Source organism: Lissotriton vulgaris, chromosome 5 (assembly GCF_964263255.1).
Source record: "Lissotriton vulgaris chromosome 5, aLisVul1.2, whole genome shotgun sequence".
Classification (NCBI taxonomy): domain Eukaryota; kingdom Metazoa; phylum Chordata; class Amphibia; order Caudata; family Salamandridae; genus Lissotriton; species Lissotriton vulgaris.
In genome coordinates, this window is record NC_141693.1 from 1,445,114,354 (window position 1) to 1,445,125,373 (window position 11,020).

At 50.2% G+C, this 11,020-nt stretch overlaps 1 protein-coding gene across 1 annotated transcript in view; it reads left to right on the plus strand.

The window, feature by feature from the left end:
• Positions 1 to 11,020, plus strand: part of PLXNA2 (plexin A2) — a 563,332-nt gene that overhangs the window by 108,952 nt on the left and 443,360 nt on the right. The window lies entirely within an intron of this gene.

An 11,020-nucleotide genomic window follows, 5' to 3' on the forward strand; every position in this document is an offset into this window, starting at 1 on the left:
AGGTGGTACTGGACCTGTTGACGTGTTCCTTCCCCGCATAACCTCCGTGTGACCTTGTTCAAGTGTCATTGATGTGATAGGTTTACCGTGGCTGGGTGTGAACGAGCTCTTTATAATATTTCTATTGCAATATGTACCAAATGAGCCTTCCAAATGTATCGTGATTTAATTGTATAGCCGTATACCTAAATACTTCCTTGATGTACCCGCTTGAACCCTCTAGTGCACGCGCAGCTCTAGAGTTGAGTGAAAAGAGGTCTTGGATATCAAGATGTGTGCAGTTCATGAATTTGCTGTATTGATTTATTTCTCTGGAGTATACTTGATACAAGTGGTGCTCTGTGTGCAAACACTCAAGGTCATTAACGTGACAGGACATGAAGAAAGGCAAATCTAACCATCTTACTTTGTTGTTCTTGTGTAGCGCCTTGCTCGGCTAGTGGAGCGATGGCGCTCTTTAATGTGTCATAATTTTATTTGAAATATCATTAAAAAATGTGGTTAAACAAGAATTTTAAAAGGGACTTCGGACATTTTTTGTTAAAGTGCATTTGTTCTTACTGGTCCTTCGTAATATCTATGTATTCTGTGCATTGGAGTTCATGTTGTGCAGCACTGCGCATAACATCCCCTCCAGGCACTTTACAGCTCCTTTGATGTGCAGATGAATCTGTTTTTATAGTGTGTTGTTCAATACATTAATGGAGTAAGTACATTTCTACCAGTTTTCTAACTTGTCGGTATTCGTTGTAAAGTTTAGCCGGCTCTGCACTGAAGTGCGTGTCTTCTGGCCCTGGCGGGAGGGGCTCGGTGACTGGGGCCACTTGTCGTCGAGTTCTTTCAGACAGGATTTCCTGCATGAATCAGGAGTGCATAAGAAAGGCTGCTCAGCCCTCCATGCGTTCAGAAGCCTGTCTGCACCAGGCTTTCACGACACGACAGCCCGCGCCACCCTGCCCTCGCCCAACATCACAACATGGCCCACCACACCCCTTAGAAAAAGCTGCCATCCGCCAATCCCACTGCGCTGGTAGTGTTGCACAGCTCTCCTGACCCCATCTCAAGGCTACCATCAGCAGGGCTTTAAGTGGGATGAAAAAACTGGGGGGGGGGGTCTCTCAAGGGGGCGTGGCCATAGTAATTAAAGGCGTGGCTTAAAACACATATGCTAAAAATCTGTGCTTAGCATAGTGTGGCGCCCGACTTGTATTTTGCGGTTTCTGTCATTGCATCCAGATATATGCTACAAGTTTCTGTCATTGCATCCTAATATCTGCTACAACAAGTAACATCATACCTACAACAAGACAGAACTATTGGCTTTGTCAATGGTAGTTAGTTCCATAAGACAAATAAGCAGCAACTATGGCTTGTTGTATATAATATTGAAAAAGCTTCCAATTAAAGCCCTGCTGAAACCACGATGATGTTGCTGCTCCTGAGTTTCAAAAAGAGAAGGGAAATCCAGAGAGAAAATGACTCGCTTTAAAGGATTTCCCTTCTAATACAACACTCACCTGGCGTGACGTCATGCCTTAACTTCTGCACTAGTGAGAAGTGAGCAGTGTGAGCAGAGCATATCCATGTGCCTGCTGTCACTGCAGTCCGGAAAACAGTGGACTGCCTGTGCCAGGGCACAAAACTGAGCCCGATAGAGATCCGTTTTCAGGCACCCTTCAAATAACTGCCGGTGCTCAGACCCGGTGAGACCCGGCTCGCTTAAAGCCCTGACCGTCAGCCACTCCTTCCATGTCATCAGTGTGCGCCAGTCCTTCTGGTGTCTGTCGAAGCTCACCAGCACACTTGCTGTTGTCTTCTGTCAGTCGACCCCATCCCACCAGGCCCGTTGTAAGGGCAGTAGCGACCGGTGGTGGGAGTTCTGTGGAGGTGGGAGCAGTGTGGGGGTAGTAAACTACGGCATACGGCCGAATAGAGGTAAGTAAACAAATAAATAAATAAAACTAATTTCATTTTGCGCGCTGTATTGCCAAATGCAATGCAGCGTACACAAAAAGATTTGTTTAATTTATTTATTTGTTTACTTACCTCCGTTGGGCCATATTCCATAGTTTACTACCCCATCACCCTGCTCCACCCCCGTCTCGCTGCCCCGCAGCACTCCCACCACCGCTGCTACTGTCTAAGGGTCGCTGTCAGCCCACCTCAGCATGAGCTACCTTCCCCAGCCCACGTGGGCTACCTACCAGCAGACACTCCCTACACATCATCTGTCTGTCGTAGCCACCAGGAGCCTTCCCGAGCCCACTATCATCCCGCCAGAACCCTTCTGAACACCGCCATCAGCCTACTCTAGCCTACCAGGGCCCTAGTAAGGGTCAACATCACCAGTGCTTAATTTGTGGTGGGGCCCAAAGTTTTGCTCAGTAGCCCAGTGGCGGCACTATTACATTTCTGGGGTGTCGTATACGCTGGCTGGATGGTCTTGATTCCACCTTATGCCTCTTTTCTACACCACAAACACTCCCTGCTCCTTTACCTTACTGTTTCAATTTCTTTTTCATCCTACTTTCCATCTTTGTCACTAAGTTTTCCATCTGTCTCTTCCTTCTTCTTTCCCTCATTTATGTTTATCTCACTGTTGCTTTGGGTCAAAGTCTAATGAGGAAAAATAAGTGTCAGTCATGAAAAATGAGTGCTGCTGGGCCTCACCTGCAACTAAATTAAGCACTGGCAAAAGCCCATCCCAGCCTACATCACCTTGCCCCATCAGCAATCACTGCACGCCACCATTCTGCCCCTACTCTCTAGGGCCCGCACCGGCTGCCATCAGTCTGATCACAACATTGACCAAGTGGCTTATACATGCGCCACGTGCACTGATGCTGTCCCTTTCAGGGCATCTGAAATAGATGCCCAAGGAGTGGAAGTGGTTAGATGGAGGGATGAGTGAATAAACAGGTTGGAAAAGAGAAAGAAGTATTGCAAAAGGCGTGTGAAGGAAGAAGGTGCATAAGGAGAGAGCAGGCGTTGAAATGCCTAATTCAGCGGGCAGGAGTAGAAGTGCATAAGATGACCTCAGCATAGGTGTGAATAAGCAGACAGGCCCAGGCAGCCAGTGTGCTATAATGTTTGTTACTCCAAACAAAATGTGCCAATCATAGCAAGTAATTGTTTGCATGTCGGCCCTAAATGCCATTTACAAAAATATCATCCCATTGGGCATAGATTTTCTATTATTAACTCCAAACGTGTGATATTTTTTTTAAGATAATTAGGACGCAATATTTATGTGAGATGATATAGAACATTCCTGGTATTTAACCAAGTGGATGTGGGAGAAACATTGTTTGATGCCTTGTAGACTTACATTGCCTCAGGATCAACGATTCTCACACTCCAGAATTGTGGCCATTGAAGCCACGCGTTGCCTGATTTAGGGGCATATTCACAAGAGTTGTGGCACAGGGCAGCGCAGTGAGTTACCTTACCTTGTTGCACTGCGTCATAGGCATAGAGCAGGTATAGGCCATATTTATCCAATAAGGAGCTTCCCTGTCTGTTCCCCCTGCGCTGGTCTTCTTTTTGGAAGCCTTGCTCCATCGCAGGCGCCCTTGCACCATAGTGCAGGGGTGCCTATGTTGCAGGCAAGACTGTTTTTGTGCAGGAAGGGTTACCTTTCTGCACAAAAAAAGAGTTACTTTCCTGCACAAAAACCCTCCTGAGATGGTTTTTCCTCATTCCGAGTGTGCTTCAGCATGCAGCACACACAGAGGAAAAAACAAGGAGAAGATTTCTCGTCATTACGCTCACCGGGGGAGGCACATCTTTTGATGCATTCCCGGGTTTACTAGGTATGGTACAGCTACTGTGCGTCACAAAACATGGGATTTGTGGGAGAACACCCTCCGCAACACCCGTGGAACATCTCCCTTGTGAAAATTGCTGCGTTACATTACTCTGTACTTTTGAAGCCATTCAAAGCCACACAAAGAGGCTTTGCGTGGCTTAGAGGTTTGAGTTGTACAGGTACCACGTTGCATGGTGCAAGCATGATGCAAAGCTCTTATAAATGTGCCCCTTAGTGAGCGGCAATGGACGCAGACTCCAGCTTTCAGGCCACACCCCACAGTCGGAGAGCTGGCGGTACCCCAGGGCTAGGGGCATTCCACACCTGGGCGTGAAGCGGCCAGTATGTGACCACAGGGGCATTGCATACACCAGTAGCAGGGTCACAGCTCATCATTAATCAGGCTTTCCCTTCTACGAACTGGTCGGGCCTGTTTCTGAGGCCAGACTAATGGCAGTTAGTCACCCGAGGCGCAGGGAGGCGCACAGGTAGTTCTTGGCCCAGAGGCCCCCTAGCGTCAGCTCTGGAAACAAGGCCTGAATGAAGCCTCCAGCCCTCTAACCACATTACCCCCTCATGGGTCCTCCCCGTCCCAGTCCTAACAACGTGAGGCAGTCCTGCCTCCACCCAGCCAATCACAACGCCAGTATTCAAAAGCTACATAAGCCCCTCCCACCTACCGCCATGCCTGTTTTTTTTCTGCTCCGACGGCTGTCGGAACGCTGGTGCTCCCGGTTCCTGTTTCTGTTTCTGGCTTTCTTCAGGACGGTGCCGTGAGTGTTTCATTTGCAGTTTTATGCTTCTGCGCTATTTTACTGTGTGAATTTCACAGGAGTGTTTCATTTGCAGTTTTTTACTTCTGCATTGTTTCCTGTGGGTTTTTCTCTCTGTGCGGCTGCTCCGGTCCCCCGGTCAGCTGCGCTCCTGTTCTGGGGTCAGGGACTCTCCCCGTTCATGTGCTGGGCTGGGGCGGGGAGTTTTCGTGCTGTCCTGGCCCCGGGTCGTTCCGGCGCTGTGGTTCTAGTGCAGCGACCGGCCCCCACGGTCATGGTCTTTTGACCTGGGGCTGTGGGTGGAGACTACAGGGCTGCCCATTGTAATTTTTACCGGTCTCACATTGTGTGATTTGGTGATTGGGGGCAGTGTTGCTTGGAGGTTGCTGGGCACTTCCTTTGTTGTGTGGCGAGTTCCTGTTTGGTTCGATTGCTCGGGTTCACTCACCATGTGTGAAGGGTCGTCTTCACCTGTGCCTGCCTGGCTGTTTCCATGCGGCATAGTTTCCAGGTTCTGCAGGTGGATGACCTTTTGCAGATTCTGGGGCTGCGCTGAATACTGTGAAGGGCTACTGGTGGTCACGAGATCTTCCTGCCTATGCTGTCCAATTACCTGGGTTGATATAGTTTCAATCTGTGCTTTTCCACAGTTGTTGGTGTTGGCTGTCCTTATGCGCTGCCAGGGCCTACTTTGCGTTGTCCTGAGGATAGGTCTTTCTTAGGGTGATGCTGGGTTGTGGCCCTAGATCCCTGGATGCTGTGGGGTTTTCCGCACAGTTTGTTTACTCTGTGGTGGTTGACCTTTTCCTGCCATGTTGTCCTGTTGGATATCCTGTCTGATGCATGGCTTGCGGCAGATACGCAGGGTTTTCCTCGTTTTCTGGGATGGTGGTTTCGCCTGGCGGACTTTGTCTCTCTTTCCTGCATTTCCATGTGTTGCTTCTTCTTTTGGGGTGCGTGCTGGCTCTTGTTCGGCCTGTACTTCACTTTTCCTTCTCATGGGTTGTGTGGAGTTTGGCTGTTTGCGGGCCTTCCTTCCTGTCTTGGCTTGATGGGTTGAGTCTTCTCCTCGGCTGACCTGGTCCTGGTGTCTTGGTCCACTGTCTGTTTTTCTGTGGCTCCTTGGCTTTTTGGCTCCCTCTACTGACAGTCTGTGTGGTGGTGCTCTGTCTTCCTCTCGGCCCTTTCGTGGTCGGGGGTGGGGGAGGCTGTGTTCCGTTTGGTTCCCGGCCTCTGTTGCGCCTACGGCTGCCCCTGGGTGTTGGTCGTCCAGGGTTTTGGGTATTGTTGTGCCCTGGGAGGGGGGTCTCTGTGACCTGGTGGTTGCAGTTACGTCTCTTTTTCTTTGGGTCTGTGTCCCACTCCTGGTGTTCATCTGGCAGTAGGTTCCCTGTCTCCGTTGCTGTTTTTGTTACGGTTTTGGGGGCTCGGATCCGTTGTTCCTGGCTTGTTGGTCCGGTCTGCTTTCCGCCTGGTGGGTCCTGTCGGGCTTCGCTCTTGGTTTCCGGATTCCTTTCCGGGCTGTCCCCTTTTTTGGGCTGTTTTCACAGTTGCTCCGTTGTCCTTTGACCCGTGTTGCATTTACCTTCTTCTTTGGGCGTCGGTCTCTTTTTGTCTCTGGGCGCTGTTGTGCTGGTTCCGGTGGCGGAGCGGGCCAAGGTTCCTCTTCCTCTTTGCTCTTGGTCCTGGCGCCCGTTGGTTCCTTTCTGCACGGTTCTGTGTCCCGGGGCTTTATACCATTTGGTGCCGCTGGTCGGTTGTTCCCCTTGCGGTCTGTCATTCCCTTCTTCCTGGTGCTTCCCTGGATTTGGGTGTTCTGTTTTTCGCGTTCCATCCGTCTGGCTGGTCCGCGGTTCCTGCGGTTTGCTGTGGATGGGTTCCTTTCTCTGGTTCGGAAGTTGCCTTTCGGCCTCTCTCCTGTTCCCCTGGTTTTTTCCGCGGTGCTGGCTCCTGCTGTGCAGGTTTTTTGCTGGTTGGCGGTTTCGCTTTCCTTGCACCTGTTGTTCTTTTTACTGCAGGGTCAGGTCTGGTCCATACCTGGGTGGGTGACCGCCTGGGGGGTGCTGTTGGCTTTTCCCTATGTGGCTTTTGTCCGGTTTCTGCTTCCACCCTCCTTGTGACTGTTCTGGCGATGGTGGCGTTGTGGCCTTGCTACGGTTCCTGGGGTTCGTTGTGGTTCTGGCCATTTTTCTTCTGGTTCCTGTTCGGGGCCTGTTCGTCACTTTGCAGGGGGTTGTTTTCACCCTCCGGCTCGGTTCTCTTCCCTGTTGGCTCTTTTGTGGGTCCTGCTGGGTCGCCCTTCTGCCCTTTGAGGTTGGTTGCGGTTCCAGGAGGTGGTGGCTGCCTCCACGGCTGTGGTTCCTTGGGTGTTTGCCTGTTCCTCCTGTCCTTGGTGTTTCTTCCGATTGGCTCTTTGGGTCCTTTCCCGTGCAGGTTACATGGCTCTGGTTCCTCTCTCCCCTGTTCTGGTTCCTACTTTGGCCTGGTGGCTTTGCTCTCCCGACCTGGTGTTTGGGGTGCGTTTTCAGCTCCCTTCTCTCCTCTTGTTGTCCTTGGACGCCTGTCCTTGGGGTTGGGCGCCACGTTGGGGTACTTGGTGGCGGCCGAGTTTTTTGATTCGTGCTGGCCTTCCCGTGGCTATTTGCTGCTTGGGCCTTCTTGGGGGGACCTGTTGCATGTCTCTGTTCCTGCTGGCTTCCATGTGTTGTTCCCACGACACTATGGCTCATTGGTGTCTTCTGCCTCTGGTGGTTCGGGCTCCCGCAGCTCTCTCTGGGCAGAGTCTCCTCTGTGGGCTTTGAGTTTGTGTTCAGGACTGTCTGCGTTTTCGTTCATGGACGCTGCTTGGGCCGTTTCCTCCTGTCCTCTGTTTTGTGCCCTCTGTGCTCGCTTCGGCGGCGCATTTTCTTTGTTTGGTTCAATTTGGTGCGGATTTGCATGGCCCCTGCACATTTCCTTGGCCTTCGGGCTTTCTGTGTGCCTTCCCTCCTATTTCTCCTCCTGCATAGTCTGGGGATGTGAGGGGGTTTGTGTAGGTGTCTGTATCGTTAACCTCTCTGTCTTTGATTTCTGCTCCTACTGCTGCTGGCGGGGGTCGGGTTTGGCCGGACTTCATTGACTCCGGCTCCGCTTTTTGGTCCACAGCTGGTTTTTGCCCTGATGTCACTTGCTTCTGACGGCCTGGCTCTTGTGCGGCTGTGGTTGGCGTCTTTGGGCTGTTCCTCTGTGGTGGCTCGTGGCGTCCCGTTGTCACGTCGGCCTTCGGCCCTTGGGTGCTGTGGTCGTCTTTGGGGTTCTTTTTTCTCTTTGTGTTCTTCCCATTGGGTCGTTCCTGTGCTGGGGGATCCTACCTCTGTGTTGGATTTTCTCAGGACATTTTTTTTGCAGGGCCTTGGCCTTTCCGCTTTGTCTTCTCAGTGGGCGGCGGTTCGTGCTTGTCGGGGTCCTGGAGCCTCCTTGGTGGTTTTTGCCCCTTTGGAGAGTCGGTTTCTTCTAGGCTTTCGGCTTAGTCGGCCGGTCTCTCCTGTACTCGTGCCTTCTTGGGTTTTTGCCTGCTGTTTGGGGGGGGGGTCTGATGTTGCCCCCTTTTGAGCTCTTGCTGGTGGCTGTCTTGTTCTGGTTGTCAGCTACTGTGGCTTTTTTGCTGGCCGTCACCTCTGCTCGTCGGTTGGGTGCTTTGGGTGCTCTGCTCATTTCTTTTCCCTGTTGGGAGTTCCTGCCGGATTGGGTTGGTTTGTGGCTTGTTCCGGTCTTTCTGCCTGGGGGTTCTTCCCGTTTCCTTTGGCGGCTGGAGGTGTTTTTCCTGTTTTACCTGCTGCGGGGGTCCCTTGTTCCCCCTTCCTTGGTGGTTCGCTGGACTCTCCGGTTTTTCCCACCTTTGTTCCCTGGTGTTTTTCCATTTTCTCCTGCCCTGTTTGTCTCCTGTGGAGGTGTGGCTTGGGGGATATGGTTTTCCAGTTCTGAGGTTGGTCAGTGGGTGCGTTTGGCGGTCTGCCTGCCTTTTCGGTCCTTTGGGTCTGTCTCCTCAGTCTCTGGTGCTGGGTCGTTTGACACGTTCTGTGCCTGCTTCCTGGGCTGGGGCGGCTGGAGTTTTCTATCCGGGAATTTGTTGGGCGGCCACCCGCTGTCCCGTCTCGTATTTGTGCTACCTTCTTGGCTTGTTGTTTTGCATGCCTCTGCTGGCTGTTTTTCTGTTGGCGTCTTGGACTTTGCTGTTCATTGATCTTTACTGATTTGTACTCAGCATGGATCCCTGGTGTCCTGCGTTTTTTGTTGGTTCTCTGCTTGTGAGTTCCTCACGTTGTTAGGACTGGGACGGGGAGGACCCATGAGGGGGTAATGTCTTATTACTTACCGGTAATCTTCATTACCCCGATTAGGGTCCTCCCCGTCCCAGTCCTGTACCCTCCCGCCCTCCCGCTGTGTTTGTGTCGGAGTCTTGTTGATAACAGGCATGGCGGTAGGTGGGAGGGGCTTATGTAGCTTTTGAATACTGGCGTTGTGATTGGCTGGGTGGAGGCAGGACTGCCTCACGTTGTTAGGACTGGGACGGGGAGGACCCTAATCGGGGTAATGAAGATTACCGGTAAGTAATAAGACATTCTCTTCACATGCGGCTACTGCCCACCACCTGATCAGGTAAGCCTGTGCCCACTGCACGGACGCAGCTGGCCTCTGTCTAAAACACACCTTTCCTATCACAGCTGTGATTCTTCGGGCGCAAATGGAAAAGTTCAGATTAAATATAAAACATGATACTGGCGACGCGTTTGCTTCGAAGCATTTCAAGTGTTTTTGAGATTAAAGAACTGAGGTCCAAGGAGAGGATGTGATATGCCCAGGATCACACAATTAGAGGAGTAAAAAAAGACAATTCTCCTAGTGAGACCACGCAGTTGCTGTTACACACGTGCAGGCTTGACCCTTGTTTGTATTTAAAGTGACAGCCCTGCTATTTACAGACTGAGGTTGAATATTTGCGTGTCATTTGCTGTACTAACGCGCAGTCACACGCAGAACAATGTCTTTCAAGTGTTTGTGGGGTTTCTACTCTTCAGCTCAACCCTCCAGCTGATCCACTGAATGCTTCAGTAACATAGATGCAGGCCAAGTACAACCTCTTCGATGTGACCCTCGCAAATGTTGTGATCACAGGAAAATCAGAGCGAGAGAGTTAGAGGTGTTGAAGCCAAGGTGCGCCCCTGAGTCCTATTTGCTGGGCTGTGCGGCCACAACACACTTTTTTGCATTAAAGTTGTGTGATTAACATGGAAAAGGGACGGATTGTAGCAAATAGACTGAGACTGCTCGTGTTCTCCAGAATGACCTGCAGTGAAAACATCCCTTATCCTTCCAGCCACCACAAAGTCAGCTTTGTTTTTTGCCAAGAAGTGACCATAAATCTCAGATAACATTTTTCACATTTAACTAACAGCCTCACGTTTTGCAAGACTTCAAACTATCCTTTTGGAGTAGCACTTCTAACTTTCCTCACACTCAATATAACAATCTTTTGTAGCGCATAAAAGCTAAACTTATTAAAACATCTATTATCAATGCTACCCATTTTTTTAAAGTGTGGGTTGTTTACTGAAGACTCTTGTATGTTTACCACGTTTTCCTTTTTGCAAAACCATACAAACTTTAGGTTCAAATGCAAATGTTTTGCCAAACGAAAGATGCTATAAAGATGTTAAGGTGAAATCACACTCAATTTCAGTCACCTACAGAATGTCTTTAATACAAGAAGCCTTTTAACACTTTATGGCTTGTGAACTAGCAGAGTCACCATCTCCACAAGGTATAGTTCATCAAAAATGCGCAAAGTCAAGCACGGATGATGTCAGTCCTGAAATGTGCTTGCATGTACATGGCGCACTACATCAGCACACCCTGTCACTAATTTGTGCCACTAGCTGCCGATGCACTTATTAAATGGGTCTGGAATTCTTTGTGACCTTTCACACTGTCCCAGTCCCTTTCTGCAGCTGCTTCAATTCCAAGAGCAGCAGGAAACAGTGGAGCAGCCTTTCATTTTCACCTGGGCCACAGAAATAGAAGAAGGACAGCTAGACAGTTATACTGTATCACTATTGCCAGCACTTCCATTTCCACTAGTCGTTTTGCAAATAGAAGAAGGGCTCATATCCAGCCAGACAAAATGTGGAGCTGGTGAGATGATAAAAAGAGGAAGGTACGGCACAATCACCGGCTCCATTGATAGTCAAAGTAGGGCCTGGACATGCGGCCATACTGAACTTTACAAGCGGCCCCCTGGAACACTGCAGTACCGAGATACTGTTTATTTGACTCAGTCCTGAACCTTCAAATTGTTTTAAATAACCAGCCAAGTATTTATTTAAAGGTTAATTGATGTTAAGTAAACGAAATAACTAGGAGTCCTGCACTGCTTACCGTCAGGAGCACTGTCATGACATCT